Here is a 12,813-nt window from a genome sequence, read left to right as displayed (position 1 = left end):
ACGCTCCACCTTTGTGCAAAGGGATGACATTGGCTGTCCTCCACTTAGCTAGGATGAAGCTGGTACTCAGGCTTTGGTTGAATAGGGTGCCTAATGGTGCTGCAAGTTCCTGCCTGAGTTGACGTAGGATGCAGTCTGGGATCTTATCGGGTCTCATGGTGGCTGTATTTTTTGCCTTTGAGAGAGCAGTGATGACCTGTTGCCTAGATATAAGGGGAAGGGGGCAGGTACTGGGGTTGTCCTGATTTACTGATTGGGGGGAAGAGAGGAGTAAAGTTTTTGCTGAATCTGTCAGCCAGCGAGTTTGCTATATCTACAGCATTTGTATATGTGGTGTCCTTCACCACCAGTTCTGAACAGATCTGGGTGCTTCCTTTGAGGTTGTGGACATATGTGAAGATGACCTTATGATTTTCTCTAGAAGATTTGGCTAATTTGGACTCGAAGTTTGCTTTGGAGGATTTCACTAGTGCTCTTATTTGCTTGTACAGGCTAAGTAGACATTGCTTCCAACTGGCCACATGCTCCTTCTTAGTCTTGGATAGCAATATTTTCCTTTAGTTATAGAGTTTATTTACTGCAGATGTCCACCAGACAGGTTTACTTTTCCTTGCGGAGGATGATTTAGTCCTGTTTGGTATTCCTGATTCCATGCATCTATATAAATGCTCGTATAGTGCTTTGGGGTAGTTTTGGATAATGGTGCCAGTTCCCACAGAGGGAGAGAGGGCTGTGAACCTGTTTATAGCATCCCTCAGGAAGCTGTAATCAGCTTTGAAGAAGTTTTTATGTCTGATCCTAGCTAGAGGGGGGATGGGGTGTTGGTGACTTCAAACGTGACCACTTTATGGTTGGATCTTACCAGGGAGGATGATACTGTAGGGGTGCTGCAGTGGTCCAAGATATTATCACTGCTTGTGGGGGTATCGACTAGCTGCTCCAATGCATTTGCATTGACAAAATCAAGGAATCTCTGGGCATTTGTGTTCTGGCATGAGTAGTTCTTCCAGTCTATGTTTGGGAAGTTAAAGTCACCCAGGATCAGGCTAAAGGGCTGACTCTTGATAGATTCGAACAGGTCCAAATAGATGGATTGGGCATCTTGAATCAGATTTGGGGGCTGGTAGCTAGCTATGATTTGAATAGGGGTCTTGCCAATGGTTAACTGCACCTGGAGTGTCTCCTGTGCGTCATAGTGTTTGACCAGTCTCTGGAGGTGTGTATGTCTTAAATGTATATTGAAACTCCACCTCCTTTGACTTTGACAGTTTGGGGTCTGAATGTATGATAGGATGAGTAACCAGGTAAGGCTGAGGTGCTCTCCGCAGCTTTGAATCAGGTTTCTGTGACTCAAAGATGTCAGCATTTTCCAGGGTTAGGAATGCTGGCAATGAGTGCAGTTTCATGTTTAGACTCCTAGTGTTTAGCAGCATGTTTTGTTGAAATTTTTATGTTGGTAGTTTTAACCACATCACTTTTCATAAAAAAGCACTATAGGGGGAGGCAAGAGCCTTTGCCAGAAGCCTGAAGCCCAGGTGAGACAGATGCAGGCCATCTCTGGCAAAGCATCATGGTCTGTTGATCATATCTTCCCAAGCTGTCAGGCACCCATATTCACTAATCTTTCAAAAAATAACCTTAAGAAAGTAGAACACTCCTGCAATAATATAGCCAGGTTTGCCACAGGCAACCCTTTCAGAACCCACCACTGTATTAATCTAAAGCAACTAGGGTGGCTTGAATTACAGCAGCAGCGAAATCAACTAGCCATCACCCATAAGATACTTTATCAACCTGCCAATACACCCATACTATCTACTCTTATTCACCCCTACCATAACATGAAGTCTCTTAGATCCTCACAAAATTTTCTTGTAAATATCAACAAAGCAAACAATAAGGCCGGAAACTCTCTCTTCTCTAATACTGTCGGAAAAACCTGGAACCTGCTTCCCTCGGAACTTTCTACACTTCCCTCTATAACTCTTTTTAAAAAGAACCTAAAGTTCTTCCTCAAAACACATTGGATGTGCCCATGTATGAACCCTGACTGACCAACTAGCTCTTGCTACTTGATTCAACCCTACCTTCTCAACCCTGATTTTACTTCATCTTAACATCTGCTGATCCACTTCTCCATCGTAGTATTACTTACTACTGTATCATAAAAAAAAAATGATTGGACATGTTTGACTACTAGATGTATTACGTAACTGCTACTTCTCTTAACTTTCTTTGTATCTACACTTACTGTACATTACACTATTATTCTTTCTGAATGCTTATTTGTAACTGTATTTGTACTAAGTCAAGTCTAATACTCTGCATTTTTATACATTATTAATATGTGACCAGATAAAGTTTGTTTATCTGCTTTACTGTGAATGTATTTGCATTATAAACATGTATTACTTTTGATGAGAAATTATTTTGAATTGTTTGGAGCTTATCTCCCCAGGCTTCCACTGAAAATGGACATATATCCAGCTAGACTAGCCCGGTCAACAAATGTAAAATAAAATAAATAAAAAAAATAATAATACTGGATCCCCCTGGAATGACACCAGAAACTAAGCCAATTGTTAAAGTCAATCATTCTCTGTTTATATTAAGGCATCTTTCTGGGTGACGGCAGAATGCTGCTTAAGGCTAGGGACATACCTGCTTGGGACACATAATCAGCTGAAAAAAGGGTTTTATTGCCTAGTTATACTTTTCCAATAATGAAATGCAAGCAATAAATAAATAAATGAAATGTGTGCTGAATGTACTACCAAAATGGTATATAATGTGCACTGTTTTTTCTTTTTTGAATGTACTACCGTGGAGCTTTTCTCCCTGGGCCTCTACTGAAAATGGGTCAATGGCCCAGTGGATTTTCCCGGTCAACAAATGTCAATAAAATAATAAATAATAATATGTATGATTCTTTGTCTGTAGAGCAGACTGTATAATGTAAAGTGGTGACATGTTCTCTGTGCTCACTGCGGCAGAATTACAATGCAATGACTTTAAGGAGATGTCCCTTCAGTTCATATCCTAAAGTCAGAATCTATAATTATGAATCATACTGGAAAACACAATTCACTTTGCAGATAACATGGGGTAGTAGTAGTTATTTTAGCAAGTAGCAACTAGCGTTCTGGATTGTGCCATGAACAAAACTGTAGCATGTGATCAGGCTCAGAACAAAAACTGGCAGCAGTATTTTAGAAGCAGCTAAACCAGGCTATCCTGTTTCCGGGAATGTTACCTGTTCCCAGAACACTTTGTTACAATCATTTCATTTTATGCCATAAATGTGAAGTGAAAGAAGGCGTGGATTCTTACAGTGAATCGTAGGGTTTTTGTTACATCTGTAGGACATCATAACATAGATACTAAATTGGGCACAATGTATAGAAAACAAGGACTGTATGAACTCAAATGCAGGGAATGATTCTTCCATAAACACCAAGTTCTCTACTTCCATTTATCGTCCTTTGGATGAGACACTAAACTCAGGGCCCATCTGCTTAATTTGGTGGTAGCTCAGGTAGATGTAAAAAAATCCTACAATGCCTATTGAAAAAAGTAGGGAAAGCTTGGAGAGAGTAATGCAGTCAACAGAAGGACAAGGAAAGACAAATAAAATAAACCTTTGTTTTGCCATTCGCTTTGAAAAAAATACATCACTCTCCACTGGCCATCACAAGTGTCTGAAACATGGAAATCCTGTTCCAACAAATGACAAACTGAAACTAATCTGGTTAACTGATAACTGATTATGGACAGCAAATATCTTTCATGTCATGGCTACTTTTGTAGGACATCTCCAGGTATATTTTTGGTTTTATAACAGCTGTTTCCTTTTTCTCTTGTGGCGTAGACTAATCAGAGTTTTTCTTCTTTTATTAAGGTACAGAGAGTCTTCCAATTTATGTTCATGCTTTCAGAAAGCTGTGAAAGGATAAGGCAGCTTCATTTAATCAAGGATAATTACAAATTGGGATTTAAGCCTTTTAATTAAATTAGGCCTGCTGAGATAGAACAGAAGGAGGATTAAAACATTATGCTAGCTTTCTCAGCAGGCAATGGTGCTGCATTATTTAAGCACAAGAAGCATAAAACAATTGGCTTTAATTTGTCCTAGGACGGGTGTAAAACGAATGTGAATGGGAGACTTCCTGCTGCCAGTAAACTGAACTGAAGAGGTTCAGCTTCTTATACGTTGCCACATAAGAAAGGATAGTGCATGGCTTTTCAACGTTCTATATTCCCTCATTTCAATTTTAGCAACTGATTTGGAGTGGTAGAGCTTTGTGCAAGGTTTTTCTGTTAATAAGGTATTACTGCTCACTGCTAGGAGTCTAAACTAAAAACTTCACTTCCTAGAAGCTCTCTTCACCCTAGAGAATGCTGATGTGTGTGCAGTCATTGAGACATGATTTAAAGCTGCAGAGAGCACACTAACAGTGCAAGGTTATAACACCTTACACACATTTAGACCAGCTACTACACAGACAGGGACTAAAAGTGGAGGTGTCTCTATGTGCTACAAATTTATGTATTATTTATTTATTTACTGACATTTGGTAACCAGGAAAGTCCACTGGGTCAGAGACCCATTTTCAGTGGAGGCCTGAGGAAAACAGTTCCTAGAGTGATTACAAGACATGGTGTCAACATCATGTGAGCAAATAACTAAATATACCTCAAGAATGGTCAAACAGGACAATGCACATGAGCTGTTCCATGTTCAAATCACCATAAGCAAAATCCAATAACACATCCTTGCCAGCTATAGGTCCCCTTCTATGACCCAGGAAATCCATACCATGTATTTAAACATATTAGAAACACTAACCATCCAACCCAATACCATATTTATGGGTGATTTTAATATCTCCTATATTAAATGGAAATCTTATACGACAACAAACATACAGGCACACAGATTCCTGGATTTTGTAAACACAAATTCCCTGAACCAGATAGTCAATACACCAACCAAGGGTGCAGCCATACTGGATTTGGCCCTTACCAATATAGGGGAGTGCTGCACACCCCCTACTGTAATGCCGTCCTTGGTAAGGTCAGACCACAAAATGGTCTTTTTTGAAATAAAAATAAAACCTGGACCCCCAGCTAAACCTGGAACATTCAGGAACTACTCTAAGACTAACCTCCTGCTAATAAGTGATCTTCTTCTTTCAGCTTTTCCCTATCAGGGGTCTCCACAGCGGAGCATCTGTCTGCTCATGATTGGCAGTGGAGTTTTACAGTGTCGAGTTGCCAGCCCGGCGCCCAACCTTCCACAGAAGGCACACACATGCACACACTCACACCTAGGGCCAATTTAGAGTGTCCAATCCACCTACTGCATGTCTTTGGGATGTGGGAGGAAACCCGAGCACCCAGAGGAAACCCATGTGACCACAGGGAGGACATGCAGACTCCACACAGAAGGCACCCCAGCTGAGAATTGAACCGAAGAACCTCTTGCTGTGAGGTGGCAACGCCAACCGCTGCACCACTGTGGCCGCACCCACCTGCTATTAAGTGATAACTTGACAAAATTTCAAGCCCCCATAAACCCTGAAAACACTGCTGCCTATGCAGAACTGTTCACAGAAACCCTATATAACCACGTTAACTGCTGCAGAGAGGCTGTACCCACTAGGAAGACGTAAACAACTAACTCAAAAAACAAGCTGCCCTGATGGAATCACAAAATCAATCGGCTGTACAACAGGAGGAAGAAAATCCTGGCAAAAATTATGAGGTGCAGCACCCAGCAGGATAAAAGTACTCTCATCAAACTAAACAAATAAATCAGAGGACAAATAAAGTCTACCAAAGCCATATTTGAGGTGAATTTGGCCTCTCAGGCCAAGGACAACCACAAAGCATTCTTTAGCTATGTCCTCAACCTCAAGGGCAATACACAGTTGTGTGTAGAGCTCATTGTAAATGGACTCAGACATCTATACTGAGCCAGAATATATAGCAAACCTACTGACTGATAAATTCAGCTCCAACTTTACCCCTCTGTCCCCCTCAACCTTCCCTTAGGAAATACTATCCACACACACTTATAGGCTTATAAATGCCCTAGGGCAGATAGCCTAGTATGAATGTATGAACCTATAACTCCCCCTGCTATCACTAGGGAACAGGTTCTTAATGCTCTCTCTTAGGCCAAGAATACTGCATCAATGTTCAGGCTCAGACAATATACCAGGATGCCTTATTAAACAGCATGAAACATGACTTATCAGGGTCTCTGGAATTACTATTTAACTGTAGCCTCCAAACAGGCTTCATGTCTCATGAATGGAGAAAGGCAACAGTCATCCCTGTGCACAAAGGTGGGCCATCTACAGACACTGCAAACTACAGATCCATAAGTCTCACTAGCCCTATATGTAAAGCCATGGAAAGAATTATCATGAAAATGATCAGTAGAGATATAGTAAACCTCCAGACACTGGACTCAATCCAGTTTGGTTTTGTCAAGTCAGATTACGCCTATTCAACCTGGTAGACTTCTTTGAGAATGTCAGCAAAGCAATGGATGAGGGCAAATGGTTAACATTGCCTACCTTGACCTGGCCAAGGCATTTGACACAATACCCCACTAGGGCATTGTTGACAAACTCAAGAGGTTAGGTACAAACTCGTATGTCACCCAGTGGATCGCCAACTGGCTCACAGATAAGACCTAGTAAGTTAGAATTGGGGGGAGGGACAATCACAAGTGGAGTCCCTCTAGGATAAGTCCCTGGACTGCTCCATTTTGGCATTTACTTCTCAGAAGTCAAGACCATTGTCAGTGGTCTCTGGCTGACTAAATTTGCAGATGATTGCAAACTAGGAGCTGTTATTGAATCCCACACTGACACAAATGTTCTCCAGGAGGGGCTGACACAGACAAACAGCTGGTGTCAGAGCCATGGACTAAAACTAAATGCCAAGAAATACACAATAGTATCCTTCAGAAATACACAGATGGAATGTCAATAAATCCACCAAGCCACGAAGACCTTAACGCAGGTTTATTGGGAACAATAAAAACACGTTTTCGCCACTACAGTTGAGTAGCTTCTTCAGAGGTATAGGAATCAAAAGCGCCACAGCATTTTGGTCCTATTTAAATACAAATCAATTAAGCACATTAATTTAAAACGTCACTTCCTGTTCAAAAGATATTCAAACATTTTAAATATAAGGTATCGAAAAAATGTAAAAAACATATAATAACCATGACATGTCCCTTCAACAGTAATCAAAAACATATGATATTACTTAATAAAATGTTCAAACCCACCAAAACGGATTTAAAAATAATAAACAACCTTTTAAAATTCTATTATGGTTTTAGTTTGGTAGAACAACAGTACGAAAGCATTCTTATGTATTGTTTTGTATTATTCAATTGTCACCTTTTAAACTGTGACACTTTACCAAAATAGTATCATTTAAAAATCTATAGCATAAATATAAATATATGCTTACAGTGTAAAATACGTGCATAAAATAAACAACAATTAGGTTTATACAAAATTTTATCTTAAATATGCTCTATATTTGAGAACTGGGGCAATATTACAGCTTTCATTTAATCCTGGGAAATTGAAAGCGTTTACTTTTAATTGCCATTCCAACTCTCAAATTTCTAATAAAAGAGAAACTGGCCCACCTCTATCCTTCAGGAATTGAACAACTGAACAAGGAGAAGGTTACTGTAAGCTGCCAGGATCCGCCACATAACACAAGCACTCAGGTCACTCCAAAGCAAGTACAAATATGACTCCATCATTGTCCATGCTGGTGTGAATGACCTGAGACTTACCTCCCTGGACTACATGAAGAGAGACATAGAAGAGCTCTCTGATCATGTAGCCCAGGCCGGTATGAACCTGACCTTGAGTAGCATCTTGCCCTCACCAAGAATGATGCCACAGTATAAAGACAAAATGATCAATTTTAACAATTGGCTAAAGTATTGGTGTCATTCAAAGGGGATCCAGTGTCTGTCAGCCTGGGATAACATGCTCGACAAGCCACGTTGCTTCACTAGGGACGGCTTGTACCTGTCACCCCTGGGTTTTCGAATACTGGCAAAGGCTCTTGCCTCCCTCATAGTGCCTTTTTTAGGCAAGGCTCTATAGACAACACAAAGAAAAAAAAACTAAGGGTAATACTGCTCAATGCCAGAAGTCTAAACCTCAAGATGCATGCACTCGAGACTCTCCTCAGTATGGAGAATATCGATATCTGTGCAGTAACAGAAACCTGGTTCAAGGATCCAGAGAGCACCCCAGCACTAACAGGTTATACTTCATACCATGCTTTTTGGCTCCAAAAGCAGGGACACAGAAGAGATCCCAGGGGTAAACTTATGATCTCCCATCCACTCGTCAAGATTTCTCTTGAAGAGGGTCAGTGAGGGGCTCTGCCTAACATGGATTGGGATTTTGTTCCAGAGTGAGGGAAGTCTCTGGGATATGAATCTGTCCCTCCAGCATGTCCTATTTATTTCTGTGCTCAGGTTCAAGTCCTTGGAGCATGTAGCTCTAAGGGATTTGGATTTCCTGAGGTGGGGCATGTCCATGAATTCTGGGTTGGACATGGCTTTATAGGTCAGACACAGATCGCCTCTGAGTAGGTGGAACGCAACTGATTAGAGCTGGAGTTTCTTTAGCCGACCTGCATAGGGCATCTGTTTGAGTCCCTTGATCCTCTTGGTGAGGTACTTTTGGGGTCTTTCCAGTTGCTGCAGGTGTCGGGTAAGGTACATCCCAAATGGGGCATTGTATTCAATTATGGGCCTGATAAGTGATGAGTAGAGGGGCACAATGACCTCTCTTGATCTAGATGTGAACCCTTTCATGATAAGGTGGGCTATATAGAAGGTCTTTCTAACCACTTTGGCAATGTGATTGTCAAAGGAGAGATTGCTTTCTACTTGGGTCCCCAAGTCCCTAATTATTTCTTCCGTACTTAATGGATTACCACCTATGTGGTAATTTGTGGGCACTTTGTTTTTCCCAAAGGGGATGACTATGCATTTTTTGGCATTTAGCTTTAGGCCATGGCTCTGGCACCAGTTATCCGTCTCTGTGAGACCCTTTTGAAGGATACTTGTGGCAGCCAGAGAGTCAATTATGGCACCCAGCTTGCAGTCATCTGTGAACTTGGTCAGCCATAGTCCACCTGTGTTAGCCTGTTCCTCGGAGAAATATATACTGAACAACAGAGGTCCCAGGACTGAGCCTTGTGGGATGCCACTTGTAACTGGTTTAGAGTCTGACATGTTACCTGCTATTCTGACCACATGAGTTCTATCCCTGAGCCAGTTTGCAACCCATCTTGTGACATAGGGGTTGATATTTAAGCTGGTGAGCTTATTTATGATGCCCGAGTGGGGTATTGTGTTGAAGGCTTTTGCGAGGTCCAGGTAGGCTGTGTGGACTACCTTCCCTTCATCTATGGCTTTGGTAACTGTTTCAAAGAAGTCGACCAGGTTCAAGAGGCAAGATCTGCCCTTAACAAAGCCAAATTGGGTAGGATCCAGTGTCTGGAGGTTCCCAATGTCTTTATGATTTCCATGATGATACGCTCCATAGCCTTGCAGACCAGGCTAGTCAGGCTTATAGGGCGATAGTTTCCGGGGTCCGTTGTGACACCACCTTTGTGGAGCGGGACCACTGTTGCTGTGTGCCACTCTATGGGTACGTAGCCTGTAGAGAGGCTGAGTTTGAACAGTGTGTTTAGGTGAGGGGTTAGTTTATTTTGGAGCTCATGTAAGATACTGCCTGGGACACCATCTGGTCCCATTGAAGCTGTGTTGTTGGCTTTGGATAGGGCTGTTTTAACCTGTGTGTCAGTGATTGCTGGGGCTCTACATTCTTCTGGTATGGTTATGGGCCTTTTAGAGGTAAGAGGGGGGTGAAGTGTACACTAAATCCGTCTGCCAGAATGTTGGCAATATCAGTCAGTTCAGTGTATTCTGTGCCATTCTGCACTAAATCCAAAAACACGGAAGCAGTCCACCAGCGATGACCAACTCACTTTATTACAGGTACAAGAAACAAATCACTGCAAAACATTCTGCACTAACTCAGAGCAGATCTGAGAGTTTCCACTTAGGTTCCTGACATAGCTAAAGAACGCTTTGTGGTTATCTTTGGAGTCCTTGGCAAATTTTCTTTTGAAGCTAGCCTTGGATGATTTTATGAGGGATCATAGTTTCTTGCTGATACTGATCAGGAATGTCTTTCCTTCTTGGGATTTTACTCTTTTCTGTACTAGTTTCCTCCTTCTATTGTATAGTTTGTTTTTGGCAGGGGTCCACCAGACTTGTTTCCTTTTCTTGGAGGAGTGAGTCTTGGTTTTGCTTGGGATAGCACGATCCATGCATTCTTGTAGGTGCTCATAGAGTGCCTTTATAAGGGATTTAGCAGCTTGGACAGCATTGTCCTTTAGCATGGGGGCTGTGAACCTTTCCACCTCAGTCTTAAGTAATGTGAAGTTTGCTTTTGAAAAGTTTTTCATGGTGGTTTCCTTGATTGGGGGTGGGGGCAGAATGTGGATATCCAGAGTGATTAGTCTATGGTCTGATCTAACCAGCGAGGGGTTGACCTCTGGTGTGGATCACCGGTCGCCCATTTTGGTGATGACCATGTCCAATATGTTGTCATCTCTGGTGGGGGTGTTGACCAGTTGATCCAGGGTGTTCGAGTTTATAAATTCTAGGAAGCATTGGGCAAGGGAGTTAGTACTTGAGTAGTTTTCCCAGTTAATGTTTGGGTAATTGAAATCACCCAATATTACGGCATTTGGTAGGACCTTCATATTTTCCAGTGTCTCCAGAAATGTAGAATAGGGGTCCTGGGTCATGGTGGGTGATCTGTAGCAAGGTACAATTTGAATTGCAGTTTTGTCCGTTGTTAGTTGCATATGAATGATCTCTGAGGCATCATGCTACACCACTAACCTGGAGGTGTGGGTATCCTTGATGAATATGGATACACCCTCATCTTTTGTGTTTCGGTCCGGGTTCTGTGGCTGAAAAGTATGGTATGAGTTATAGCCTGGTAGTGCTGGGATGCTCTCTGGAGCCTTAAACCAGGTTTCTGTTACTGCACAGATATTGATGTTCTCCATACTGAGGAGTGCCTTGAGTGCATGCATTTTGAGGTTTAGACTTCTGGCTTTGAGTAGCATTACCCTCAGTTTTTGGTTACTTGTGCTATTTATGGTGGTGGGTTTGTCTTTTGAGCCTTGCCTAAAAAAGGCAATATGGGGGTAGCAAAAGCCTTGGCCAGTATTTGAAAGCCTAAGGGTGACAGGTGCAAGCCATCTCTTGTGAAGCAACGTGGCTTGTCGAGCATGTCATCCCAGCCAGACAGATACTGGATACACTTTGAATGACACCAGAAACTTAGCTAATTGTTGAAATTGATAATTTTTTCTTTATACTGTGGCATCATTCTTGGTGAGTGCAGGATGCTACTCAGGGCCAGGGTCATACCGGCCTGGGCTATGTGATCATGAGAGCTCTTCCATGTCTCTTTTCATGTAGTCCAGGGAGGTATGTCTCAGGTCATTCACACCAACATGGACAATGACAGACTCATATTTGTACTTGTTCTGGAGTGACCTGAATGCTTGTGTTATGTGGTGGATCCAGGCGCCTGACACACAGCTAACTGTAGCCTTCTCCTTGTCCAGCCTAGTTAGTGGGACATCAGTTTGTCTGACTATAGAGTCACCTATTACTAGTGTGTTGGGTATGTTAGTTTGCCTTAAGGGCTGTGATTGCGTGGCACACTGATTATGTGAAGTATGTGTTTCATGGTTTGTGATGGGGTGTGGAGGTTGCTTGGGTGCCTGCTTTGGAGGTCTCTGTTGCTTTTTCAGATTTTTATTTAGAGTCTCCGAGTATGTTTTCTTGTATTTATGTTGTTATTTGCCAGTTTTGGTTTAGTAGGTCTATGTGAGACTGGTGGTGTGTTGCAAGTATTTTCCTTCTCCTCTTGACTGTCAATTCCAGTCTTGGGTTGAGAGAGCTTTGCTTCCAGTTTGGCTGTATAATTGCATCTCTCGCATATATTAGTGTTTGGTGGTAGGAGGAGAGGGTTGTCTCTGTACATGAGGCATTTGTAACATTGCCTCAAAATGCTCACATTCACCTGTTGGACTGGAGAGTACACTTGAAACTGCCTTTGGAAATGCCTGAATAGGTAAAGTGAGCTGTTTTACTGATTGGCTTGTAGGGACGAATAGAGAGCCTTGTCCTTCTGGACAGTATAGGGGGGTCTAGTGCTAGGCTTAATTAGTGCTTGTTATGAGTTTTGAGCAAGTGCTGGGCTGTGAAATGATTGGTTTGAGTGCTTAAGTTGAAAGTTTGTCTAGTTCCGAGGGAAAAATTGAAGAGTAGACTTCATGAAGCTGGGAATAGTTTAACCCTAGCTAACCACCGGCGCACAAAACCGCGCAAATGCAGTTTTTATAGCAAGGAAATGAAAGAGATAGAAAGTGGAAAATGGCCAATAAACTACTAACATCTGGGCTGAAACCACTCCTCCAGGGCCAGATAGGCTGCTCAAAGCTCCCCTCTCTCACAGGTGAATAGAAAAACTTCCTTCTATCCAAGTAAGGTATAGGCAACACAGAAACTTGTAACACAGCCCTGAATTTAGCAATAACCCGAAAACTGGACTATAGTAGTTCAGAAAGGCAGGAAACAAGTATATATATATATATATATATATATATATATATATATATATATTTTTTTTTTTCAGAAAATAAAGCAGATACAAT

The sequence above is a fragment of the Protopterus annectens genome, chromosome 4.part0 (assembly GCF_019279795.1).
Source record: "Protopterus annectens isolate FY-2018-M chromosome 4.part0, PAN1.0, whole genome shotgun sequence".
Lineage (NCBI taxonomy): Eukaryota > Metazoa > Chordata > Ceratodontiformes > Protopteridae > Protopterus > Protopterus annectens.
This window is presented reverse-complemented; position numbering follows the sequence as displayed.